The sequence below is a fragment of the Amblyraja radiata genome, chromosome 30 (assembly GCF_010909765.2).
Source record: "Amblyraja radiata isolate CabotCenter1 chromosome 30, sAmbRad1.1.pri, whole genome shotgun sequence".
In the NCBI taxonomy this organism is placed as follows: domain Eukaryota; kingdom Metazoa; phylum Chordata; class Chondrichthyes; order Rajiformes; family Rajidae; genus Amblyraja; species Amblyraja radiata.
In genome coordinates this window covers 3,053,522-3,065,869 of record NC_045985.1, presented here as the reverse complement: position 1 = coordinate 3,065,869, position 12,348 = coordinate 3,053,522, and positions in this window count along the sequence as shown.

Genomic DNA, 12,348 nt, shown 5'->3' with positions numbered 1-12,348 from the left:
TTGGCTGCTTCCTGCTCCTTTTCGGACACATATGATTTCATTTATTTATAGATATTGTTTGTGACACTTTATATGTGTTTTTTGTTTTGTTTTTTTGTATGCTGTTTCATACTTGCCTTTTGTTCTTTTATTCTGTCTGAAATAAATAATTCAATAAATAAATAAATAGATGTTCAATAATCTTTAGCTGTTACTGTAGCACTTTATTTACTGTAGTCAACAAAATAGAGAGAGTACAGAGGAGATTTACTAGAATGTTGCCTGGGTTTCAGCAACTAAGTTACAGAGAAAGGTTGAACACGTTAGGGCTTTATTCTTTGGAGCGCAGAAGGTTAAGGGGGGACTTGATAGAGGTCTTTAAAATGATGAGAGGGATAGACAGAGTTGACGTGGATAAGCTTTTCCCACTGAGAGTAGGGAAGATTCAAACAAGGGGACATGACTTGAGAATTAAGGGACAGAAGTTTAGGGGTAACATGAGGGGGAACTTCTTTACTCAGAGAGTGGTGGCTGTGTGGAATGAGCTTCCAGTGAAGGTGGTGGAGGCAGGTTCGTTTTTATCATTTAAAAATAAATTGGATAGTTATATGGACGGGAAAGGAATGGAGGGTTATGGTCTGAGCGCAGGTATATGGGACTAGGGGAGAATACGTGTTCGGCACGGACTAGAAGGGTCGAGATGGCCTGTTTCCGTGCTGTAATTGTTATATTATATGGTTATATGGTTATGTGCTGGAGCCCCCGCCCCCTGTTACTGTAGCACCTTATGTCCTGGGTTCCCCCCTGTTACTGTAGCACTTTATTTCCTGGAGTGTCCCGTCCCCCCCCGTTACTGTAGCACCTTATGTCCTGGAGTCCCCCCCCCCCCCTGCAGGTGATCCCGACCCTACTGTTACTGTAGCATTTGGCGCCAGCGACCCTATAAAGATGATGGGCTGGCGGGAGCTGGGCTCGGGTCTGGGGTCTGGGCTGGAGTCTGGGGTCTGGGCTCAGGGCTGGGCGCTGGGGGTTCGGGTCTGTGGTCTGTGCTCGGGTCTGGGGTCTGCGCTCGGGGCTCCAGAGAGATGCCGCCTGTCCCACATGCGCGATTTTTCGGTGTTCGGTGTAAACCAGCATCTGCAGTCTGAAGAAGGGTTTCGGCCTGAAACGTCACCTATTTCCTTCGCTCCACATCGATGATGCTGCTGCACCCGCTGAGTTTCTCCAGCATTTTTACCCACCTTCGATTTTCCAGCACCTGCAGTTGTTCCCGAGGCTCGGCTCGGCTCGGCGCTCGGGGCTCGGGGATCCACTCGGGTCTCGGGTCTGCGCCTGCGCTCGGGGCTCGGCTCGGCCGGCCGCCTTACACATGCGCACTGCCACGGCAACCGGTCGGCGCTGGGCCACTTTCTCCCTCCCTTTGCATTGTGGGAGGTCTGGCCGCCATTGCTGTGCCATTCAAATTCAGATTCAGATTCAACTTTAATTGTCATTGTGTCAGTGTACAGTACAGAGACAACGAAATGCAGTTAGCATCTCCCTGGAAGAGCGACATAGAATATGATTTCAATAAATAAAGCTATTTACATGCATACAGTCATAGTGTTTTTCCTGTGGGAGGAGTGTCTTGGGAGGGGGGGGGTCCCGAGTCCCGAGTCACTGCCCCCTCCTCCACTGACATCCCCCACCTCAAGATGCTGCCCTCTGCCATGCTATAGGACGCACCCCCTACTGAAGCTGTCCACATCCCCTGCATGAGGACACCACACCCCCTTCTCATCAGTTCACGACAACCCCCGCCTGAAGCTGCCCTTGGCTGCACGACATTTACCACCCATAGGGCAGTGTCTTGAGGAGAGGGATGAGTCTGTGTATGTGTGTGTGATTGAGTCTGTGTGTGTGTGAGTGTGTGAGTGAGTCTGTGTGTGTGTGTGTGTGTGTGTGTGTGTGTGTGTGTGTGTGTGTGTGTGTGTGTGTGTGTGTGTATGAATCTATGTGTGTGTGGGTCTTTGTGTGAATGTGTGTGTCATTGAGTTTGTGTGTGCGTGAATGAGTCTGTATGTGTGTGTGAATATGTGTATGAGAATGTGTGTGCGTGTGAATATGTGTGTGTGTGCGAATATGTGTATGTGTGTGTGTGAATATGTGGGTGTGTATATGTGTGTGTATATGTGTGTGTGTATGTGTGTGTGTCAGAATATGTGTGTGAGTGAATGTGTGTGAATATATGTGTGAGTGTGTGTGCATATGTGTGTGAATGCGTGTGAATATATATGTGTGTGTGTGTGTGAAATAATATAGTATTTCGTAGTTCAGAGCTTATTTGTTAAGTTTAATAGCATGATGACTGTCAGGAAGAAGCTGTTCCTCAATGTAGATGTTACCGTTTTCAGTTTACAAAAGTTGGACATGACTCCAGAAGTCGGGCATCAGTCAGTCCACAAGCTGTGAGAGTCAGTCCAAAGTCCATGAGTTAATCCCAAGGCAGTGAGTGAGTCCACAGGTCATGAGTAAATCGCTCACTGCCCCCTCTCCTCCACTGACATCCCCCACCTCAAGATGCTGCCCTCCGCCTGGCTATAGGATGCACCCCCTACTGAAGCTGCCCTCATCCCCTGCATGAGCCCCCCCCCCCATTTCTCATCAGCTCACGAGAACCCCCACCTGAAGCTGTGCCCCTCCCTTGGCTGCATGATGTTTACCACCCCCTACCCCACCCTGACAGCCCCCACCTCAAAAAATTGTTTTGCACAAAATCTTCAGTGTTCATTAACAACTGAAATTGTCTTTCGGCTGCTTTTTCAACATCATGTCAGGAAATGTTAGAGGTCAAGGTGATGTGGCTATTGTAGTATCCTCTAGGATAGCAGCTACATTTCTGCCTGGTGGAAGAACTACACATTCTCGATTCAAGATACCCATCCAAGTGGCCGAGGATACATTGTGCAACATCGAGAAGAACTCTAAGACGGCACATTTTACGAGGCAAGTGAAAGTCATTGTTTGGGATGAATGTCCAATGATTAGGAGAGAATGCTTTGAAGTTGTGGACAGAACTCTTCCAGATGTCTTCAGCAACACCAAGCATTTTGGTGCCCCCCTGCCAGTACAGGCCTCAGTGACTGAGCTGCCAGCCCTCAGTGACTGAGCTGCCAGCCCTCAGTGACTAAGCTGCCAGCCCAAAAATCCATTCTGCCCACAAACTCCATACTAGCCCTCTGGAAACCAGTACCTTTGGCCCAACATACTAGCTCAACAGAAATATGAAGGGAAATGTCAAAGGTTTCCTGAAGGATGGAACATCGCCCAAGATTGTTGTCATTAATAGCGTGCTTCGTTGAATGATGACTTCTGAGATATTCTCAGATTTTCCTTCTTAAAATTTGACCGCTGACTTTCTCTATATTAAAATTGTCTCTTTTTATCAACAGGAAATAGTCATCAAGAGGCAGTGAGCAGCAGAACACAACAAGACGCAACAAGTAAAAACTTAATAAATCTCATCTTTAAAATTTAAATTGTTCTTATATTTTAAGAGGCATTCACATTTTAAACTTTAATAAAACCTTTTTGCACTTTTAATGCCGTGTGTTCTTCATCACAATAGAACCTAATAGGCAGGAATGGCTGCTCTGTGGGAGAGCCACTAAGAGTGCATGGGGGGGGGGAGGTTGTGGGGAGATGCACTGAATGTGTGGGTGGGAGGGGAATGGCAAGGAGCAGTGGGGGGGGGGGGGGTTGAAGGTAGGTGGGATGACTGAGTGAACTGCCAGCGTACCATGCGTGAGTGACTGCACTGCCAGCCCACGGGCCGTGAGTTAGTGAACTGCCAGCCCAATAATCCATTAAGTCCACCCTCTCCCCCTTCTCTCTCTTACTGTCTGTCACCTGTTTTGGGCACAATTTCTGGCAGTTTCTCAGCCGCCAGCCTACCAGGTCCAAGTGATTGTACTGCCAGGCCTCAGTGACTGAGCTGCCAGCCCAAAAATCCATTCGGCCCACAAACTGCATACTAGCCCTCTGGAAATCAGTACCATACGCCCACAACACTCATACTAGCGCAACAGAAAGCCCCCCTCTCACTGGCCAGCAATATTGGAATTGCTGCAGAGATGGAATATTGTGTTGTGTGTCCAGCCCTCCTGTGTGAGGCCGGGACTCAACGGGTCCTACTTAGTCTAGTATTTGATAAAATTAAGAATGACTGGGAACGAGGACTCCCAATTTCTCTACCTATAGAAAAATGGGAGAGGATTCTTCAATTAGTTAATACTTCCTCAATGTGTGCAAGACATGCTCTGATACAATTCAAGGTGGTTCACCGAGCTCATATGTCATAAGATAAGTTAGCTCGTGTTTATGGTGATATAAATCCTACCTGTGACAGATGTAACTCTGAAGTGGCCTCACTGACTCATATGTTTTGGTCCTGCCCACTTTTGGACAAATATTGGAAATACATTTTTGATACAATTTCTGTAGTTTTATGTATTGATTTACAACCTCATCCTATTACTGCAATTTTTGGGCTTCCAATGTTAGATTCTACTCATTTGTCCCGCTCCGCCCATCGGCTGATTGCTTTTACCGCATTAATTGCCAGAAGATCTATTTTATTTAAATGGAAAGACTCTAACCCTCCGACCACACTCCATTGGTACTCTGAAACGATATCATGTTTAAATTTTGAAAAAATCAGGAGTGACATTGTAGAACCCTTGGTTAAAATTGATTGGGCATGGGGAAGCTTTATTCAACATTTTCATACGATATAAACTGTCCCCTCTCCAACCGTTATAATAATTATTTTACCTCTATGTGAGAAAAGGGTTAATAGAAACATAGAAACATAGAAATTAGGTGCAGGAGTAGGCCATTCGGCCCTTCGAGCCTGCACCGCCATTCAATATGATCATGGCTGATCATCCAACTCAGTATCCCGTACCTGCCTTCTCTCCATACCCTCTGATCCCCTTAGCCACAAGGGCCACATCTAACTCCCTCTTAAATATAGCCAATGAACTGGCCTCGACTACCCTCTGTGGCAGGGAGTTCCAGAGATTCACCACTCTCTGTGTGAAAAAAGTTCTTCTCATCTCGGTTTTAAAGGATTTCTCCCTTATCCTTAAGCTGTGACCCCTTGTCCTGGACTTCCCCAACATCGGGAGCAATCTTCCTGCATCTAGCCTGTCCAACCCCTTAAGAATTTTGTAAGTTTCTATAAGATCCCCTCTCAATCTCCTAAATTCTAGAGAGTATAAACCAAGTCTATCCAGTCTTTCTTCATAAGACAGTCCTGGCATCCCAGGAATCAGTCTGGTGAACCTTCTCTGCACTCCCTCTATGGCAATAATGTCCTTCCTCAGATTTGGAGACCAAAACTGTACGCAATACTCCAGGTGTGGTCTCACCAAGACCCTGTACAACTGCAGTAGAACCTCCCTGCTCCTATACTCAAATCCTTTTGCTATGAAAGCTAACATACCATTCGCTTTCTTCACTGCCTGCTGCACCTGCATGCCCACTTTCAATGACTGGTGTACCATGACACCCAGGTCTCGCTGCATCTCCCCTTTTCCTAGTCGGCCACCATTTAGATAATAGTCTGCTTTCCTGTTTTTGCCACCAAAGTGGATAACCTCACATTTATCCACATTATACTGCATCTGCCAAACATTTGCCCACTCACCCAGCCTATCCAAGTCACCTTGCAGTCTCCTAGCATCCTCCTCACAGCTAACACTGCCCCCCAGCTTAGTGTCATCCGCAAACTTGGAGATATTGCCTTCAATTCCCTCATCCAGATCTACAGTACATTCCACCAGCTGGTGCTTCAATAGCTGCCTCGTCAACAGTCTGCCTGCCCTTTTTGTCTAATTTTGCTATTTTTAGTGTGTTTTATCGCAGTCGCTGCCTCAAAAAGGCTGGCAGCATCATCAAAGACCCACACCATCCTGGCCACACACTCATCTCCCCGCTACCTTCAGGCAGAAGGTACAGGAGCCTGAAGACTGCAACATCCAGGTTCAGGAATAGCTACTTCCCCACAGCCATCAGGCTATTAAACCTGGCTCGGACAAAACTCTGATTATTAATAACCACTTTCTGTTATTTGCACGTTATCAGTTTATTTATTCATGTGTGTATATATTTATATCATGGTATATGGACACATTTATCTGTTTTGTAGTAAATGCCTACTATGTTCTGTGTGCTGAAGCAAAGCAAGAATTTCATTGTCCTATACAGGGACACATGACAATAAACTCACTTCAACTTGTTTTTTTTAAAGTTTTATGTTAATGTTCTCGGGTTTGTTTTATGTGTGGGGGAGGGGTGGGCGGTGGTGTGGGGGTTAGAGGAAACTTTTTTCTGTCTTTTACCTTGCCTCAAAGGGCCGAATGGCCTACTCCTGACCCAATGTCAACAGACATTGAGATGAGATTGTTTTCCGGATCGTATCTCCGGTTGCTCTGCGGCCTACCATCGTGGAGCTCGAGTTTGAGCCTCACCGCGGGGCCGTGGACTTACCATCGGAGCCGATCCCTTGCCTGGGATCGACACTCCAACTGCGGCCTGTGGTCTTTAACATCGAGGAGCTCGCAGTCTCGGGTAAGAGACCGATGGCGGGAAGCTTCAAAAGCCGCACGACGTTCGACCAGCCCCGACCCTGGGGTAGATCGCCCAGCGCGGGGGAGCTGAGATCCCCCCCCCCCCCCCACCCGATGCAGGAGCTTGATCGCACAGACGAGGAGGCCCACCACCGTCTACGGGAGTGAGATCGTCCCGTCAACGGAAGGCTCAAGGCCCCCGACCGCGGGAGAACGAAGAAGGGAAGAGATTGAACTTTTTTTCACCTTCCATCACAGTGGGGAATGTGGAGGAGTCGCTGTGGTGGATGTTTATGTTAAAATGGGTTTTGTGTGTCGTTAATTTTTAATTTGTATGACTGTACGGCAAATCAACCTCCTCGTAAGTTGCACAACGTACTTGGCTAATAAAGTATGAATGTGATTATGATTTTGATTCAGTGTGGAAACAGGACCTTTGCCAAACTTGCCCACACCGGCCAACAATGTCCCAGCTACAATAGTCACACCTGCCTGCGCTTGGTTCAGATGGTCTATATATATATCTTATCTGTTTGGATGGCAGACAGACGCAAGCGTATAAAATCATGAGAGGAATAGATCGGGTGGATGCACAGAGTCTTTTACCCAGAATAGGGGAATCGAGGACCAGAGGACATAGGTTCAAGGTGAAGGGGAATAGATTTAATATAAATCCGAGGGGTAACTTTTTCACACAGTGTATGTATGGGTGTATGGAACAAGCTGCCAGAGGAGGTAGTTGAGGCGGGGACTATCCCAACGTTTAAGAAACAGTTAGACAGGTACATGGATAGGACAGGTTAGAAGGTGTGGGCAAGTTGGGCCGAAGGGCCTGTTTCCACACTGTATCACTCTGGAGTTTAGAAGAATGAGAGGGGTTCTTATTGAAACATATAAGATTATTAAGGGTTTGGACACGTTAGAGGCAGGAAACATGTTCCCGATGTTGGGGGAGTCCAGAACCAGGGGCCACAGTTTAAGAATAAGGGGTCGGCCATTTAGAACGGAGACGAGGAAACACTTTTTCACACAGAGAACTGTGAGTCTGTGGAATTCTCTGTCCCAGAGGGCGGTGGAGGCCGGTTCTCTGGATGCTTTCAAGAGAGAGATAGATAGAGCTCTTAAAGATAGCGGAGTCAGGGGACATGGGGAAAAGGCAGGAACGGGGTACTGATTGTGGATGATCAGCCATGATCACATTGAATGGCGGTGCTGGCTCTAAGGGCCGAATGGCCTCCTCCTGCACCTATTTTCTATGTTTCTATGCTTCCAGTACCTTCAAGGCGGCTGCAGGAGGCAACGAATATGGCCGGGGGAGGAGAGGGGAGAGGGGGAAACAGAGGAGGTGACCAACGGAGAGAGGTTTACACAGAGAGAGAGGAGCGGAGATGTTCGAGCAAGTCTCGGTAACTCACCAGCATAGGCGTAGTGGATTGCCTGGCAGAGGATCAGAACCAGGGTCCAAGACATCGTCTGCCTGTCCATGCCCGAACTCCAGCATGCCTGCAGGGAAGAGCATTAGCATTAGACAATAGACAACAGATGCAATAGACAACAGATGCCAGCACCGCCATTCAATGTGATCATGGCTGACCATCCACAATCAGTACCCCGTTCCTGCCTTCTCCCCATATCCCCTGACTCCGCTATCTTTAAGAGCCCTATCCAGCTCTCTCTTGAAAGCATCCAGAGAACCTGCCTCCACCGCCCTCTGAGGCAGAAAATTCCACAGACTCACAACTCTCTGGGTGAAAAAGAGTTTCCTCATCTCTGTTCTAAATGGCTTACCCCTTATTCTTAAACTGTGTGGCCCCTGGTTCTGGACTCCCCCAACATCGGGAACATGTTTCCTGCCTCTAGCGTGTCCAAATCCTTAATACTTTTATATGTTTCAATGAGATCCCTTCTCATCCTCTGAACTCCAGAGTGTACAAGCCCAGCCGCTCCATTCTCACAGCATATGACAGTCCCGCCATCCCGGGAAGTAACCTTGTGAACTTACACTGGACTCCCTCAATAGCAAGAATGTCCTCCCACAATAGCTTGTACAAACGGCCCACACTCGAGAGTGAGTAAATCTATTTCCTTCCTTCCACCTCCGAGTTCGCCATTCAACAGACAATAGATGCAGGAGTAGGCCATTCGGCCCTTCGAGCCAGCACCGCCGTTCAATGTGATCATGGCTGATCATCCACAATCAGTACCCCGTTCCTGCCTTCTCCCCATATCCCCTGACTCCGCTATCATTAAGAGACACATCAGTTATTGGAGTGTGGGGTTCCTAGTAATGCCCCCCCCCCCCCCCCAAGCAGGGATACCCTCCCTCCACATCGGGGGACCTGGGGTGGAAGGTACGGCACTGAGGAGTTCCCTGCAACCTGTTTCTCTCGTGTTTCACAGACTCGCCAGCCTCCTGCCACGATCGCGGACTGGATGAGTCTGTGCTCCACGTGTATATAGAGTCATAGAGTGATACAGTGTGGAAACAGGCCCTTCGGCCCAACTTGCCCACACCGGCAACATGCCCCATCTACACTAGTCATAGTGATACAGTGTGGAAACAGGCCCTTCGGCCCAACTTGCCCACACCGGCCAACAATGTCCCATCCAATCTAGTCCCACCTGCCTGCGTTTGGTCCACATCCCTCCAAACCTGTCCTATCCATATACCTGTCCAACTGTTTCTTAAACTATGGGATAGTCCCAGCCTCAACTGCCTCCTCTGGCAGCTTGTTCCATACACCCACCACCCTCTGTGTGGAAAAGTTACCCCCTCAGATTCCTATTAAATCTTTTCCCCTTCACCTTGAACCCATGTCCTCTGGTTCTCGATTCCCCTACTCTGGGCAAGAGACTCTGTGCATCTACCCGATCTATTCCTCTCATGATTTTGTACACCTCTATAAGATCTCCCCTCATCCTCCTGCGCTCCATGGAATAGAGACCCAGCCTACTCAACCTCTCCCTGTAGCTCACACCCTCTAGTCCTGGCAACATCCTCGTAAATCTTCTCTGAACCCTTTTTTGGAGTGTGCGAGGTTCCAATATCTAAAGGGGCTGCTCGTTGCCTTCTGGCTGTGCGTAGGGGAGAGGGTGGGGCCGAAGATGTCCTGGTTCGGTTGTTGTCCAAGCTGGCCATCCGCCAGTCACGGCAGAGTGGAGGCCAATTCTCTGGATGCTTTCAAGAGAGAGTTAGATAGGGCTCTTAAAGATAGCGGAGTCAGGGGATATGGGGAGAAGGCAGGAACGGGGTACTGATTGGGGATGATCAGCCATGATCACATTGAATGGTGGTGCTGGCTGGAAGGGCCGAATGGCCTACACCTGCATCTATTGTCTATTATGCAGACAAGTGCAAGGTGTTTAATTTTGCGAAGTCAAACCAGGGCAGGACGTACACAGTGAATGGCAGGGCCGTGGGGAATGTTGTACAGCAGAGGCATCTTAGTAAATAATTTATTGACTGTGGCATCACAGGGAGATAAGGAGGTTTATAGGGCAGATGGATTAAGGTGTGCAGGTACAAAGTTCTTCGTCACAGGTAGATAAGAAGTCCAAAAAGTCACGAAAGCATTTAGTGTAGATATATTGGGAGTTTATGTTTCAGTGGTACAATAGACAATAGACAATAGGTGCAGGAGTAGGCCATTCAGCCCTTCCAGCCAGCACCGCCATTCACTGTGATCATGGCTGATCAACCACAATCAGTACCCCGTTCCTGCCTTCTCCCCTTATCCGCTGACTCCGCTATCTTTAAGAGCCCCATCTAACTCTCTCTTGAAAGTATCCACAGAACCGGCCTCCACCGCCCACTGAGGCAGAGAATTCCACAGATTTACAACTCTCTGGGTGAAAATGTTTTTCCTCATCTTCGTTCTAAATTGCTTACCCCTTATTCTTGAACTGTGTGGCCCCTGGTTCTGGACTCCCCCAACATCGGGAACATGTTTCCTGCCTCTAGCGTGTCCAATCCCTTAATAATCTTATATGTTCCAATAAGACGTCCTCTCATCCTTCTAAACTCCAGAGTATACAAGCCCAGCCGCTCCATTCTCTCAGCATATGACAGCCCCGCCATCCCGGGAATTAACCTGGTGAACCTACGCTGCATTCCCTCAATAGCAAGAATGTCCTTCCTCAAATTTGGAGAGCAAAACTGCACACAATACTCCAGGTGTGGTCTCACTAGGGCCCTGTACAACTGCAGAAGGACCTCTTTGCTCCTATACTCAACTCCTCTTGTTATAAAGGCCAACATGCCATTGGGTTTCTTCACTGCCTGCTGTACCTGCATGCTTACTTTCAGCAAATGATGAACAAGGACCCCCAGATCTCACTGTACTTCCCTTTTCCCCAACTTGACACGACATTCGTGAGGCCAAATTTGGAGTATTGTGTTTTCCGTTTTGGTTACCCTGGTACTGGGACGATGTTGTCAAACTGGATAGGATACAGAGAAGATTTAAGCCCCTGTCCACGAGTATGTTCACGAGCTTCTACGAGTAAAAAATAACAATTATTTTCATCACAAGTATTTTTTAACTCCTGGAAATTTTTTCACACTGTTGATAAAACTTCACGAGTAAAAAAATACTTGTGATGAAAAAAATTGTTCCTCTTTACTCGTAGAAGCTCGTGAACATACTCGTGGAAGGTCGTAGCGGTTCGTAGATTACCAGGAGTTTTTTGGGTTTTTTTAACTCGGGAGAGCTCTTGGGTAAACTCACATCGAGGGACAGGGGTTTCACGAGGCTCTTGCCAGAACACAAGGGCCTGAACTATAGGGAGAGATTGGGCAGGCCAGGACTTTATTCAAGATTCAAGAGAGTTTCTTTTCATGTGTCCCTGATAGGACAATGAAATTCTTGCTTTGCTTCAGCACAACAGAACATAGACGGCATGAATACAGAACAGATCAGTGTGTCCATATACCATTGTATAAATATATACACACATGAATAAATAAACTGATAAAGTGCAAATAACAGATAATGGGCCATTAATGTTCAGTTTTGTCCGAGCCAGGTTTAATAGCCTGATGGCTGTGGGGAAGTAGCTGTTCCTGAACCTGGTTGTTGCAGTCTTCAGGCTCCTGTACCTTCTACCTGAAGGTAGCGGGGAGATGAGTGTGTGGCCAGGATGGTGTGGGTCTTTGATGATACTGCCAGCCTTGGTGTGCAGGGGGATGAGGGGTCACTTTGTCGAGAGGTGTATAAGATTTTGAAGTAAATAAATAGGATGAAGACACAGAATGTTTTACTCAGGGTCGAGGAACCAACAACTAGAGGACAATAGATATTGGGGGGGGGGGGCGGGAAAGATTTAATAGGATCCTTTAATATAGTTTAGTTTAGTTTAGAGATACAGCGCGGAAATAGGCCCTTTGGCCCATCGACCAGCGACCAGCACACTAACCCACTAAGGGACAATTTTTACATTTACCGAGCCAATTAACCTATAAACCTGTACGGCTTTGGAGTGTGGGAGGAAACCGAAGGTCTCGGAGAAAACCCACGCAGGTCACGGGGAGAGCGTGCAAACTCCGTACAGGCAGCGCCCGTAGTCGGGATGGAACCTGGGTCTCCGGCGCTGTAAGGCAGCAACTCTACCGCTGCGCCACCGTGAGCACCACTGTGATCCTGAGGGGTAACTTTTTCACACAAAGGGTGGTGGGTGTATGGAACAAGCTGCCAGAGGAGGTAGTTCAGGCTGATACCAGAACAACATGTAAAATCCGTTTACACAGATACATGGACAG